We start from the raw sequence: 10845 nt of genomic DNA, 5'->3' as shown, positions 1-10845 counted from the left end.
AAAGTTTCAGTCAAGTCTAGTAATATTGTTTATATCAACATAAAAGTATCAGGTCATATCAAGTGACTCAATTTGGATTCTATAAAGCCAAATATTTTGGATGTGACAATTGGACATCATTTTTTTTAATTTGAATAGGGTTATTCTTTTTACAGTGCAGCTAGAGGAACAGGCTATCACTCAGCAACCAGGTGTTGCCAAAATACTGGACCCACCTATGCTTACATTAGCTTAACTTGTGGTATAGCAGTTAACACATTTGCCTTATTCAGTAAAGATCTCTGGTTCATATCTGGGAGGACACTAATCCACCTAGTGTGACCCTAACTCCAGTCCCAAGCATGGATTAATGGGAGGGTCGTATCAAGATAGGCATTCGATGTAAAGTTTGTGCCAAATCAAGTGCTGGAAAATGAGACAGCAGCTGAAAGTACCTTCTGCTTACTTAGCTTTTTCTCACAGTGGGTTCCAGATTTACTGACATCATTACAAAGAAGCCAACAATGTTTTTGCAATTTGTTTTTACCTAAAATCATCCATCCATTTTCTTCTGCTTATCAAACCCAGCTATTATTTGGTGAGACGCTAGGTCCACCCTAGACGCCACCATGCCCAACACTTCGTGATGCTGAAAAACTAGTTTGTGATTTTTTTACGTGGACTGCCATAATCCATTATAATCAGGTTGTTCTTAAATTACCATAAGAAGCCTTCACTGGATCCAAAATTCTACAGCGAAAGCAATAACTGGAACTAGAAAAAGTGAGCACATGTCTCCCATATTAGCTTCTCTTCACTGACTCCCTGTTTAATCCAAAATTGACTTTTCTAAATTTAAATCTCCTGTAAAACCAGCTCCCAGTTTGGATTCAAGACGCAGACACTCTCTCTACTCTTAAGATTAGACTTAAAACGTTCCTCAGTTTGGCCTGGATCACGTTACCCTGAACCATCTCTTAGTTATCCTGCAATAGGCCTCGGCTCCTAAGAGGACATGACGCTCCATCCCTGCCCACATTGTTTTTTATCATTCCATTAATCCAACTGCTAAGCGCTCTTTTGAAATCCTATAGATCAATAAGCATTGAAACCTTATATCAAGTCAACTTTTTTGCATTACAAGTTTGATTAATTTTATGGTAAATATTAAAATATCTTATTTTAATAAACATACACAAACGTTTTGATGCATGCTCAATCATCCAGGTAGGTAAATCCCAAAAACTTTTTGGGCATTTTCTTTCTACTTCTTTCTAGAAGACATTGAAAAAAATCTATAAAAGTTAAACAGTGTATGAAACTATTGGGTGCAAAGGTCACACCCAGGTTTTCATTAAATGCCTCACTGAACTGACGCGCTTTTCCAAAATACTCAAGTTGTATGGAAACCCATCAAAAAACCTAATGTTGCTAACACAGATACACTCACAAAGAGATTAGTTTGTACCCCATAGGTAAATATGAAGCAAACTAAATAAAGCTAAGAAAAAAAAAGCAGACCAATACAAAAGGGCGAGTCTTGCAAATAGCATGGGACGCTACACAGCGCATGCCTCTGACGGAGGGGCAGAAGTACGGCGATCGAGGGCACCTCGCTGAAAACAAATGTTTGTGTGTGCCAACGTGACTAACAGGTTAGACGGTGATCACAGCTACTCTGCACAAATCGAACAGAAAAGCGAAGCGACATCATCGCTTCTACGCAACCCCTCCCCCGTGGAGAGAGCACTCACGGCCTCCTTGAAAAGCCAGTGCTCAGCGAACATAAAACATCATCAGGCATTCTAAGACTTATGAGCAGGTGTGCTGAACAGTAGAGCGTGAGCGAGCTCAGAAAGGCATGAAACATATGGTCACATAATGCGTCCATGTGTATTGTTGACGATTTATGGATTCACTGACAGGCCCTTACGTTTTTGCATGGGTGCGGAGACCGCTGGTGCATAACTGATTCACAGGAGCTGTTGTTCAGCGTGCTGTTGTCAGAGGCAGCACAGCTTCGTGAGGTCACACTCTTACCATTAACATTAAAGACAAAATAGCATAGAAAGCAATCAACAGGGTGGCAAAAGCTTCCATGGACAGACAGCAGAACAGAGTGACTCATGTCTCTTTGTCACTTTTCTTACTTAACAAGTTGTTTCAGAAAATATTAAAAGATTTTAATGAAAGAAGCTGAAAGGCCTGGGCCACAGGCCAAGGAAGAAGCAATCTGCTTTTTGTTCAGACTGTAAAGAGTTTGGGAACCTCAAACATCCGATCCTCCCCATCAACTAGTGCACATACTTACATCGCATGCTTGAATCCCTCTGAAGGCTGCAGGGGCGAGCACAGCTCTCTATTCACCAGCCGTGTGGCGTGCAGTTTCTTTCTCAAGTGCCTTCAGTGGCCCTTTCTGTTGTTTTTGTCATAAACATTGTGGCCTTTCAGCCTAAGAAGTGCAATGAAATGCTTTTTATTTTCTGACTTTTTTTGTTGTTGTTTATGACCGCTCAACACAAACTGCTTGAAACACAGAGAAAGATTGTTCTCCACTGTCTATTTTAAAGTATAATGATAGTTTCAGATTACTTTCTGTAGGCTAGAATTTGTCATACCTTGTGATTTTGTAATGAAATTGAGACTCCAAAGGACGGGCTCTAATGTGAGCTGAATAATGCATGCGGGCTCAACTGTGTCATCCTGTGTTTTTAAAACAAGCAGAGGAATGCTTGCCCCCCCACCCACCCATCTCTTGCCCAACTAAGCAGAAACACTGAGAGAAGAGACCGGAGAATGAATCATCCAAAATCTCAGTCCATTCACTGCAGAGAGCGCGCTGATGCCTAATGGATTCCTAGTGTCTCTGTCAAGAAGTCGTCATATTCCTTTGTCAAAAAGCCTCAGGATTACATGCAGGCTTGCCCTGGCAGCTTGTGAAGTAATTGAATTCTATGGGACTGGCTTTTGTTTGAATTCAGGCTTTAAATGCATCATACATTACTTGGAGCGATCATCTCCATCCTGCTTCACTAGCCGAGAGACAACATAATCACAAAGTCCTTTTTAATGTTGGCCACTTCCAAGCACACATTCCACTCAATAGTCACATCCATCCATCCATCCATTCGCTTCTGCTTATCCTTTTCAGAGTCGCAGGGGGTGCTGGAGCCTATCCCAGCTGTCATAGGGCGAGAGACAGGGTACACCCTGGACAGGTCGCCAGTCTGTCGCAGGGTTAAGACACAGAGACAGACCACCATTCGCACCCACATTCACTCCTTTGGGCAATTGGGATTAATCAATTAACCTATCCCCACAAGCTAGATGTCTTTGCACGGTGGGAGGGAACCCATGCAAACACGGGGAGAACATGCAAACTCCACACAGAAGACCTGATGGTGGAATTGAACTCAGGACCTTCTTGCTGTGCAGCAACAGTGCTAACCACCGTACCACCATGCCACCGTGTTGCTCGATAGTCACAGTTTGATCCCATTAGCAAAAGCTTCTATTCCATCATTTAGTTGTTTGTTATTATTATTCATTTTTGCTCTCTTTTCTCCTTCCTCCGCTCGCCTGGTTCTGCCAGGGTTTCTTCCTGTTAAAAGGGAGTTTTTCCTTCCCACTGTCAACAAGTGCTTGCTCATAGAACTCATCTGATTATTGGATTTTTTCTGTTTTCTCTGTACTATTGTAGGGTCTTTATAATATAAAACACCATGAGGCAAGTGTTTTTGTGATTATTAAAAGTATTTCTTTCAATTCAGTATTGAATTGAACTGAACTGAATTTTGTTTGTGTAACATTACCTGTGGAGCAGATTACATATACAGTTTTTCAGAAGAGAACTTGAGCAGAATCTGTTAAAGAACAGCATTCCAGTCTTAAGTTTCACCATTTAGAGGCCTTATGAAGCCCACACAGTCTGGAAAGTCTCCACGGAGCTTTGGTGGACATGCTCTTAACTAAAACAACACTGTTCTATAAATGTGCACTGTGCAGGCATGAATATTAGTATTTGTTTGTTAGTATTTGTTTCTCGTGTTCTCTTTAGATGATGCACACACACATAAAACAAAACAGCTAGCAAGCTGTTAGACAATTTCATGAGATGCAGCATCTGTCGTGGAAAATGATTTAGGGAAAGTGCGCACACGCAGCCTTTGCTCTGAGTAGCCACAGCGACGGGACTCAGCACAAACCAGTTTCATAAAAAAGGGTCAAAATGGCACCAATTTGGTGTAATATGGTATTTATAGAAACAGGCGAGTCGGGATGACAAGATTATGTTTCAGTTCCAATTGGTGCCGTGGAAATCTGACAAACAAAAGAGTGTTGTGGTCTTTTTGGTTTTTTCGTTTCCTTGTCACAACTCTGCAGCAGTACAGGGATATTTTGGGGCGATGAGAAAAGCAGTAGAGGATAAAAAAAATAGAGGAAGTAAAGCAAAGCAGGCAGAAAAAAAGTGGTATAATAAAAGAGGGCGAGAAATACAGAAAGAAAGGGAGAGAGAGAGAGCACCCCCAGCCAAATCGTATTGGGCAGTTTGTCGTCACACAAAGGCTACCGTTTCTTGGCACCACAACCGTAAATGATGTTTGGCAGGCGCATCCATACTACTGGCTAGTGTTCACACATGCACACATACACACACACAGACTGCTATTTCCTCACGAGCATGAGGCACAAAACAGATCCTCCCTGTGCGTGCGCGCATTCATTTCAATTCTTCACTCTTGGTGATCCGTCAATAAGAAAGTGAGGCGCTTTTATAGGTATCATTTCATTTCCTGTTCTACATATTCAATCACAGGACGCTCTCCACGCAGACACTTCGGCAATAAAAAATCTCTCTCGCTAAGCCACGGCCGCAATTCCCTCGTGCTTCACGGTCACAAACCCCACATTTCCGATCCGCACGCAACTAGGTTTCACATGCATCAATAATTCAAGCTGCATTATCTTTATGTAACGGTTAATATAATTGCATGTGCCGCCGTGGCCACATTTGTTCTTTCTGCTATCTTCTACGTGGTATAAAAATTAGATTAACATAGTTTACACACTCTATGATTTATTTACACGGTCAGAGTGGTTGATACTGAGGGTGATAAGTGTGATTCTTGCTATGCCACAACCCAGGGCATGGATGTGTGGGTATGTATGTGTTACAAGAGTGTCCCAAATACTGCATGCTTTTCATTCCATCCCTCACTAGCTCATCTGTGACTTCGTTCATCACTTCATACCTTCACTTATCCATCTGTCCTCACTTTCATCTTTCATACTGCATCTTTATGCCATCTCGACCATTTGCTACCAAACTGAGCTAACTTGAGGCACTGTGTGTATTCTCAAAACCATTATTCTCCATTTGTCATTTTTCTTTAGAGTCTGACCCATATATGGGGGTGAATATATGAGCCGATATTAGCAGTTTGTTGAAATATGGTATCTGCATTTCTAAGGCAAAAATGTTTGAGTTTGTCCACCAGAGGGAACTACGAGATTCTCTCTCTTGGCGCATGTTGTTGGAACACCACAACCGCAACAAGCAGAGTGAGAAAGAGCATAAACAAACAATCCACGACTTTGCTGTCATATTACCTTTTTATGGCCTCACAAATAAATGCACATTATTTATTGGCTTCTTAAACTCAGTAAATAACATGGTTGCATTTGGATGCCCCCCCCCCCTTCTGTATTGTTTCTCTTCCTGCCCCCACTCCATACTTGTAACACTGTGCCCAATTACACAAAGAATAATTCAACGATAGCTAAATACTAAAATAATTCTGCTTCGTTTTCCCTTTCTCTCCCCCTGCACAATTGTTCTCCTATTATTTTGCAACTAATTTCATTCATTCCCCAGGTTCTCTATCCCTCTGTCCTTTTCTATTTCAAGAGTTTCATTCTAAAATGAGATTCTTCCATTTGAAAAAAACAGACACCAGGAGAAGGAAACTGTATGAATACCAATGTGCTGCTGAACTTATAGGTCTACTTTCCTTTGCATACGAACTAAGCATGCGAAGGAAGATTGGATACTATTTTTTCCAAAAATAAGACTGTAGTAAAGCTATTTTTCTTTCACCGGCTAATGGATTTCACCTTCTGTCATCTAACACCCGTATCAAAAAGAAGCCTCTGCTAAACACACAAAGAGTTTTAAATTCTCATGTTTATAAGAACTAATAATTAGCATGAGTGTGTAAGGAGAGGAGTCAAAAATGTGCTACCTTAAGAGACCAAGGGCCAACCTTCCAATTTGGAAACTGAAGCCAACAAAGGAATCCCCAAACTGTATTAACTCTAGTGACCACTTCAGAAATGAATTGTTCTCCACAGATGCACAGATGTTAAAATGCCAAACTTTATAGCATTAAAAAGCATGTTTACAGCCTGGTACAATTAACCATTTTGGTCCCCATTGTCAGTGTACCAAGGCAGTGATGTAGTGGTTAGCACTCCTGCCTTATAGTAAAGTGCTTTGGATTTAAAAATCCAGCCTGGGTCCTTTCTGCATGACAGACTGGATGTACCTTATGACATCTGGGAAAGGCCCCAGCCTCACAACCCTAAATTAGTCATAACAACTCCGTGGGGGAGGGGGGGTCATTTATTGTTATTATTTGCAGGAGTAAGGGGCATGACCGCTTTGATCAACAGGTGTCTCAACACAGGCACCTGAAGCCTGACTTTGAACAATCAGAGTCACTGAACAGGACCTCTCCGCTGTGTCTCTGCTGTTGATTCCCTTTTGGCTGTTTTTCGTGGAAATATCTGTGCTACATTAGCATTAGCATTCTCTGATAGCTTAGCACCCCACCCTCTTATCTACATATAGTCACTTCAGGCTCCAACAAAACAAGCGGATCCTTTAAATTGCAGAAGCTGAAAAAGTCACGGTGGTTACATATAAGGTCTACATTGTTTTTTAAAAATGCTCATTAAAATGCTGCTAAACCCAGTTCACCGAAACCTGTGGAAGTATAGTGTTTGCAAATTAGCTGACAAGATTTCAGTTTACACTGCCAAATCAGTTCTCTCTCGATGGAGACTAACAGTTGTATAATATCTTTAATGATTCTGGGGGCTGCTCTAATACCTGCCAAATAACCATAACAATGTAATCAGGGCCAATTTTTTGTTTGAGCTGAGGCGCGACAAATTAGCTGACAAGCTTGCTGACATGATGTGCCTTTTGTTAGACACAGTTCCTCAAACTTTGCTACACAATTCCCCATATTCCCCTCATATTCCTCTCCTTTGTCACCTCATTCCTCTGTCCATTTTTTTTCCAGTCATTCTCTCATCCAGTCTCTCTCAGGCCCCAGCCATCTGCTCTGTGTGCCCTGACATGTGCATGAGCGCCCGTGAGAAGCCCAGTGGAAGTAATCGTCTGTTACCACTCAGGCTTCACCGTGTTGTGTGCCCACTGCGCATACCTCTTTAGCTCCCTGCAAACCCACTGAGTGTATGGGCACAAGAGAGGTAGAGAGCGAGAGACAAAGGAAGACATGAGATTGCTTGTGTTCTCTCTTATAATGGATGTGAACACAATTGTGCACTCTCTCTGCTTCTTTGTTCTCCATGCAGGCACCTGATGCCCCAATATACACCTAGCCGCCCCCCTGTCCCCCTCATTATACCAGAATTCACATTATAGTTTGACACCTCACTCATTTACTTTTGGCTCTTTTAGTGCTAATTGCATCAGTCACTTTCTGCTTCCTGCTCTGGAGCCTGTAGTAATCCCATGTTAGTGCAGCGTCTCTCTTTCTCACTTGCAATTTCAACGTGCTGTGATCGGCACGATGGGTAAAACATCTGCAGAAGAATGCTATTTAGATCCATGAGTAGGTTCACGTGCTACTTGATCTTGCCTTGTGGCATCACAAAGAGATCCAGATCTCGTGGTGTTCCTGGTTTCGCCCAATAAGTAAGCAATCTTTTCTCCTAAACCATCCCCGAAGGCCAGAGTCAGAGGTGATTTCAGGTGTTATTCACCCGTGAAAAGCACTGATGAATCCGAAGCACACGGACACTGCTGTGCAGGAGAAATCTGCTCTGTGCTCGACTTTAAAGTTGTCAGAGGGTATCCTCTAACTGAATCACTCTCTTGCTGTCTTCTGCTAATTCTGTCTTCATCTATATGTAAATAAAGGGCCATTAAAAATCAATCACAGCTATCTCCCCGTCTCTCTCCCTCAAACACATAGAGAAGATCTCGCTCTCCCGCTCTTTTATCTTCTCAGACTCCCCATTTTCTCTTGACTCCCTTCTCCCCTGTGTCTGCTGTTGCTCCTGTTTGGCATGCAACAATACTTTGAAGCTGTTTGGGCGCACGCATGCAAGCAAACGTTCACGTTTTTCACTCCTGCACGAGAGGGGAAAACCCTTCAACCGTGCACTGTAAGGCCTGACTCTACCTGGATGGAAGTAGTGGGTTTTAATACATTTGATCCTTTTGATGTCATGAAAAAAAAACTGGCTTGCCCTTCCATGGGCAGCAGCCTCTGGATGCAGGGAGAGAGAGGGAAAGAGAGAGAGAGCTTTTCCGTGATAGAACTGCGCTTTAACAACGTGACTGAGGGCGCAGGAGGAAGAGAGAGAATGTGTGTGCGTTGGTGCTGGGAAGGGGTAGATGTAAATTCATTTGGATCTCCCCGTTTGGTTCAGTGAAGCCAATACAATACAAGTGCGACCCCTACTGGTGAAAGCGAAAGTGGGCCTGAATCCCCCACTCTTGGCTGAGACGCTCCTCGCACAGTGAAAGAGCTTTCTTTTCTCTCTTTTTTGAGCTCGTTCTCACTTCGTGTCACAGTTTAAGGTTGGAACAGGCACGATGTGCATCTCCCTTCTTTAAATTACAACTTTAAAAAGAAATTAACTACAGGCCTCCTTGATGTATGATGACTGTTCATCCTGATGCGGGATGAGAGGAGCTAGAAGTTGTGCCAACAATTGGGATGACTAAAAGAAAAAAAAAGTGTTGTCCAACCTCTGAATAAAAGAATACTCATCGCTCAATCATCCATCTTTGTTTTTATCGGCTAAAACACGCTCGGTTTCTTGTGTCGGTGGTTATACTTTGAGAAACTGGAGAAGAGGAGTGCACGAGCCCCCAAAGACCAGCCGAAGAAGCTGGTTTTTTTTTTCTCTCTTTTTTTCTTCATAGCCGAGCTGACAGATTATAGCTGTGTGCCAATGAATTTAAGTTAAGGGAATAAACTGGTGTGTGTGTGTGTTTCTGTGTGTGTTGCGTGAAGCCGCCTGCGCTCCGCTCACTGCGCCAGTGTAAATTAATAGGAAATTATAGCGCTTGACGCGAGAGGCTGGACTGCAGAGTTTGCTTTTTGTTTGCGTACCGACTCCCTTTAATCGTCTTCATCCACGTTGATCTTGTTTTATTATTATTCTAATTATTATTTAGAGCGCCGTGTCCCTGCGGTGTGGTGCCGCACTTTTTGGATGAGGGACGCTTGTGGGTAAAACAAAAAGGCGCCAGTGGCACGCGCCGATCAAGGAGATGGGGTGGGTGGGGGGTTATGATCATCAAAACCCATTTTCGGAGAGCAATAAGAGATACGGCAAAGTACTTACAGCATCTCCCTTCCACAGAGCTCCAAAACAGTGGTGCGAGATGGCATTGCAACAGTCCCCTCTATCCTCCGAGAAACCATGTAGCCACTGATGGTCTCACAAACACTGCACAACAGGAGAGAGAGGGGGGGGTGAACAAAAAAATCAACGACTCTCTCGCAATGAATTATTCCAGCGTGTCCAACAAAAAAGAAAAGAAAAGAAAAAGAAAGAAAAATGAATGAATGAATGAAATCCCCCGTTTTAGCACTTCACAAGCGCGCCGCTCCGAATAAAAAACATTGTAATCCAATCTTCATTGTGTGTGCGCCTGTGCTGCTGATTCTCCACTGCAATCTCCACTGGCCCCGCGCATTGTGGGGGGGTGGGGGTGGGGGGGTTCAACCTGCCTCGGTGCGATTGGAGCTCCCCGTATCCCGTTATTCCTGTCCCGGGAGGAGAGGAGCGCATAGGGGGAAGATGCAGACGCCGGACGCGCACATAGACGCACACGCACATTGACCAGTACAGCAGAGGCTCCGGCAGCCTGCGAGCCGTGCATGGGACCCTCTCCCAACGTTTCTTGTCGTTCACGCGTACGCGCGCGCGAGCATGTGTGTGTGTGTGTGTGTGTGAGAGAGAGAGAGAGAGAGAGAGAGAGAGAGAGAGAGAGAGGGAGAGAGAGCGTGCTGGCGTTTAGTCAGCGTGTGTGCCTGCGCGCTTCTGCAGAGGCAGGGGCAGCTGGATAGATGGACGGACTGGCGGTCCGTCGGTCTGTCGCTCTCCCTCTCTCTCCCCTGCTCTCTGCGCTAAAGCTCCATCAGGCAGCGGCTCAGTCCAAAAAAAAAAAAAAACCCACACAGTTGGGCTATATCACAAATGAGCGAGAGAGCACATTTTACCCTCCACTCCCGAAACGTTACACCATTTCAATTCTTATTTTTGTCAAGACTAATCTTCTTTTTGACAGCAGCGGCCCCCTCCATTCATTTTTTCCCCCCAACACAATCAATCCTTCCGGGAAACTACAGTAGAGCACACCATAGGTCCTACAGTGCAAAAGAAAAATATAATGTTAATATAATGTTATTATTGTACAATAAACTACATGGAGTGGATTTTTTCGCTTTGCTTGCTTTTTAATGCAGACAAAAACAAAAGGCTTGGCCTGAAATCTTCGCTGGTGATCTTTTACTGAACATGAATTATTTTTGCACTAGTTAACTTACCTAGGTTTGATGCCTTGGTTCTTGCTGATGTTCTCATTGGCTCATTGCT

General features: G+C 43.4%; 1 protein-coding gene across 1 annotated transcript in view; it reads right to left on the bottom strand.

Annotated features, from left to right (window-relative positions):
* Positions 1-10411, bottom strand: part of grin2aa (glutamate receptor, ionotropic, N-methyl D-aspartate 2A, a) — a 171751-nt gene extending 161340 nt beyond the window's left edge. Inside the window, exon 1 of the mRNA XM_005942459.3 lies at positions 9589-10411. The gene's annotated coding sequence lies outside the window, so the exon portion shown is untranslated. The remainder of the gene's footprint in view (positions 1-9588) is intronic.
* Positions 10412-10845: the final 434 nt, after the last annotated feature.

This window comes from Haplochromis burtoni, unplaced genomic scaffold (assembly GCF_018398535.1).
Source record: "Haplochromis burtoni strain Fernald_Lab_line unplaced genomic scaffold, NCSU_Asbu1 Contig_334, whole genome shotgun sequence".
NCBI classification, from domain to species: domain Eukaryota; kingdom Metazoa; phylum Chordata; class Actinopteri; order Cichliformes; family Cichlidae; genus Haplochromis; species Haplochromis burtoni.
Note: the sequence above shows the minus strand (reverse complement) of the source record. Positions and strands in the feature narration are given on the sequence as shown.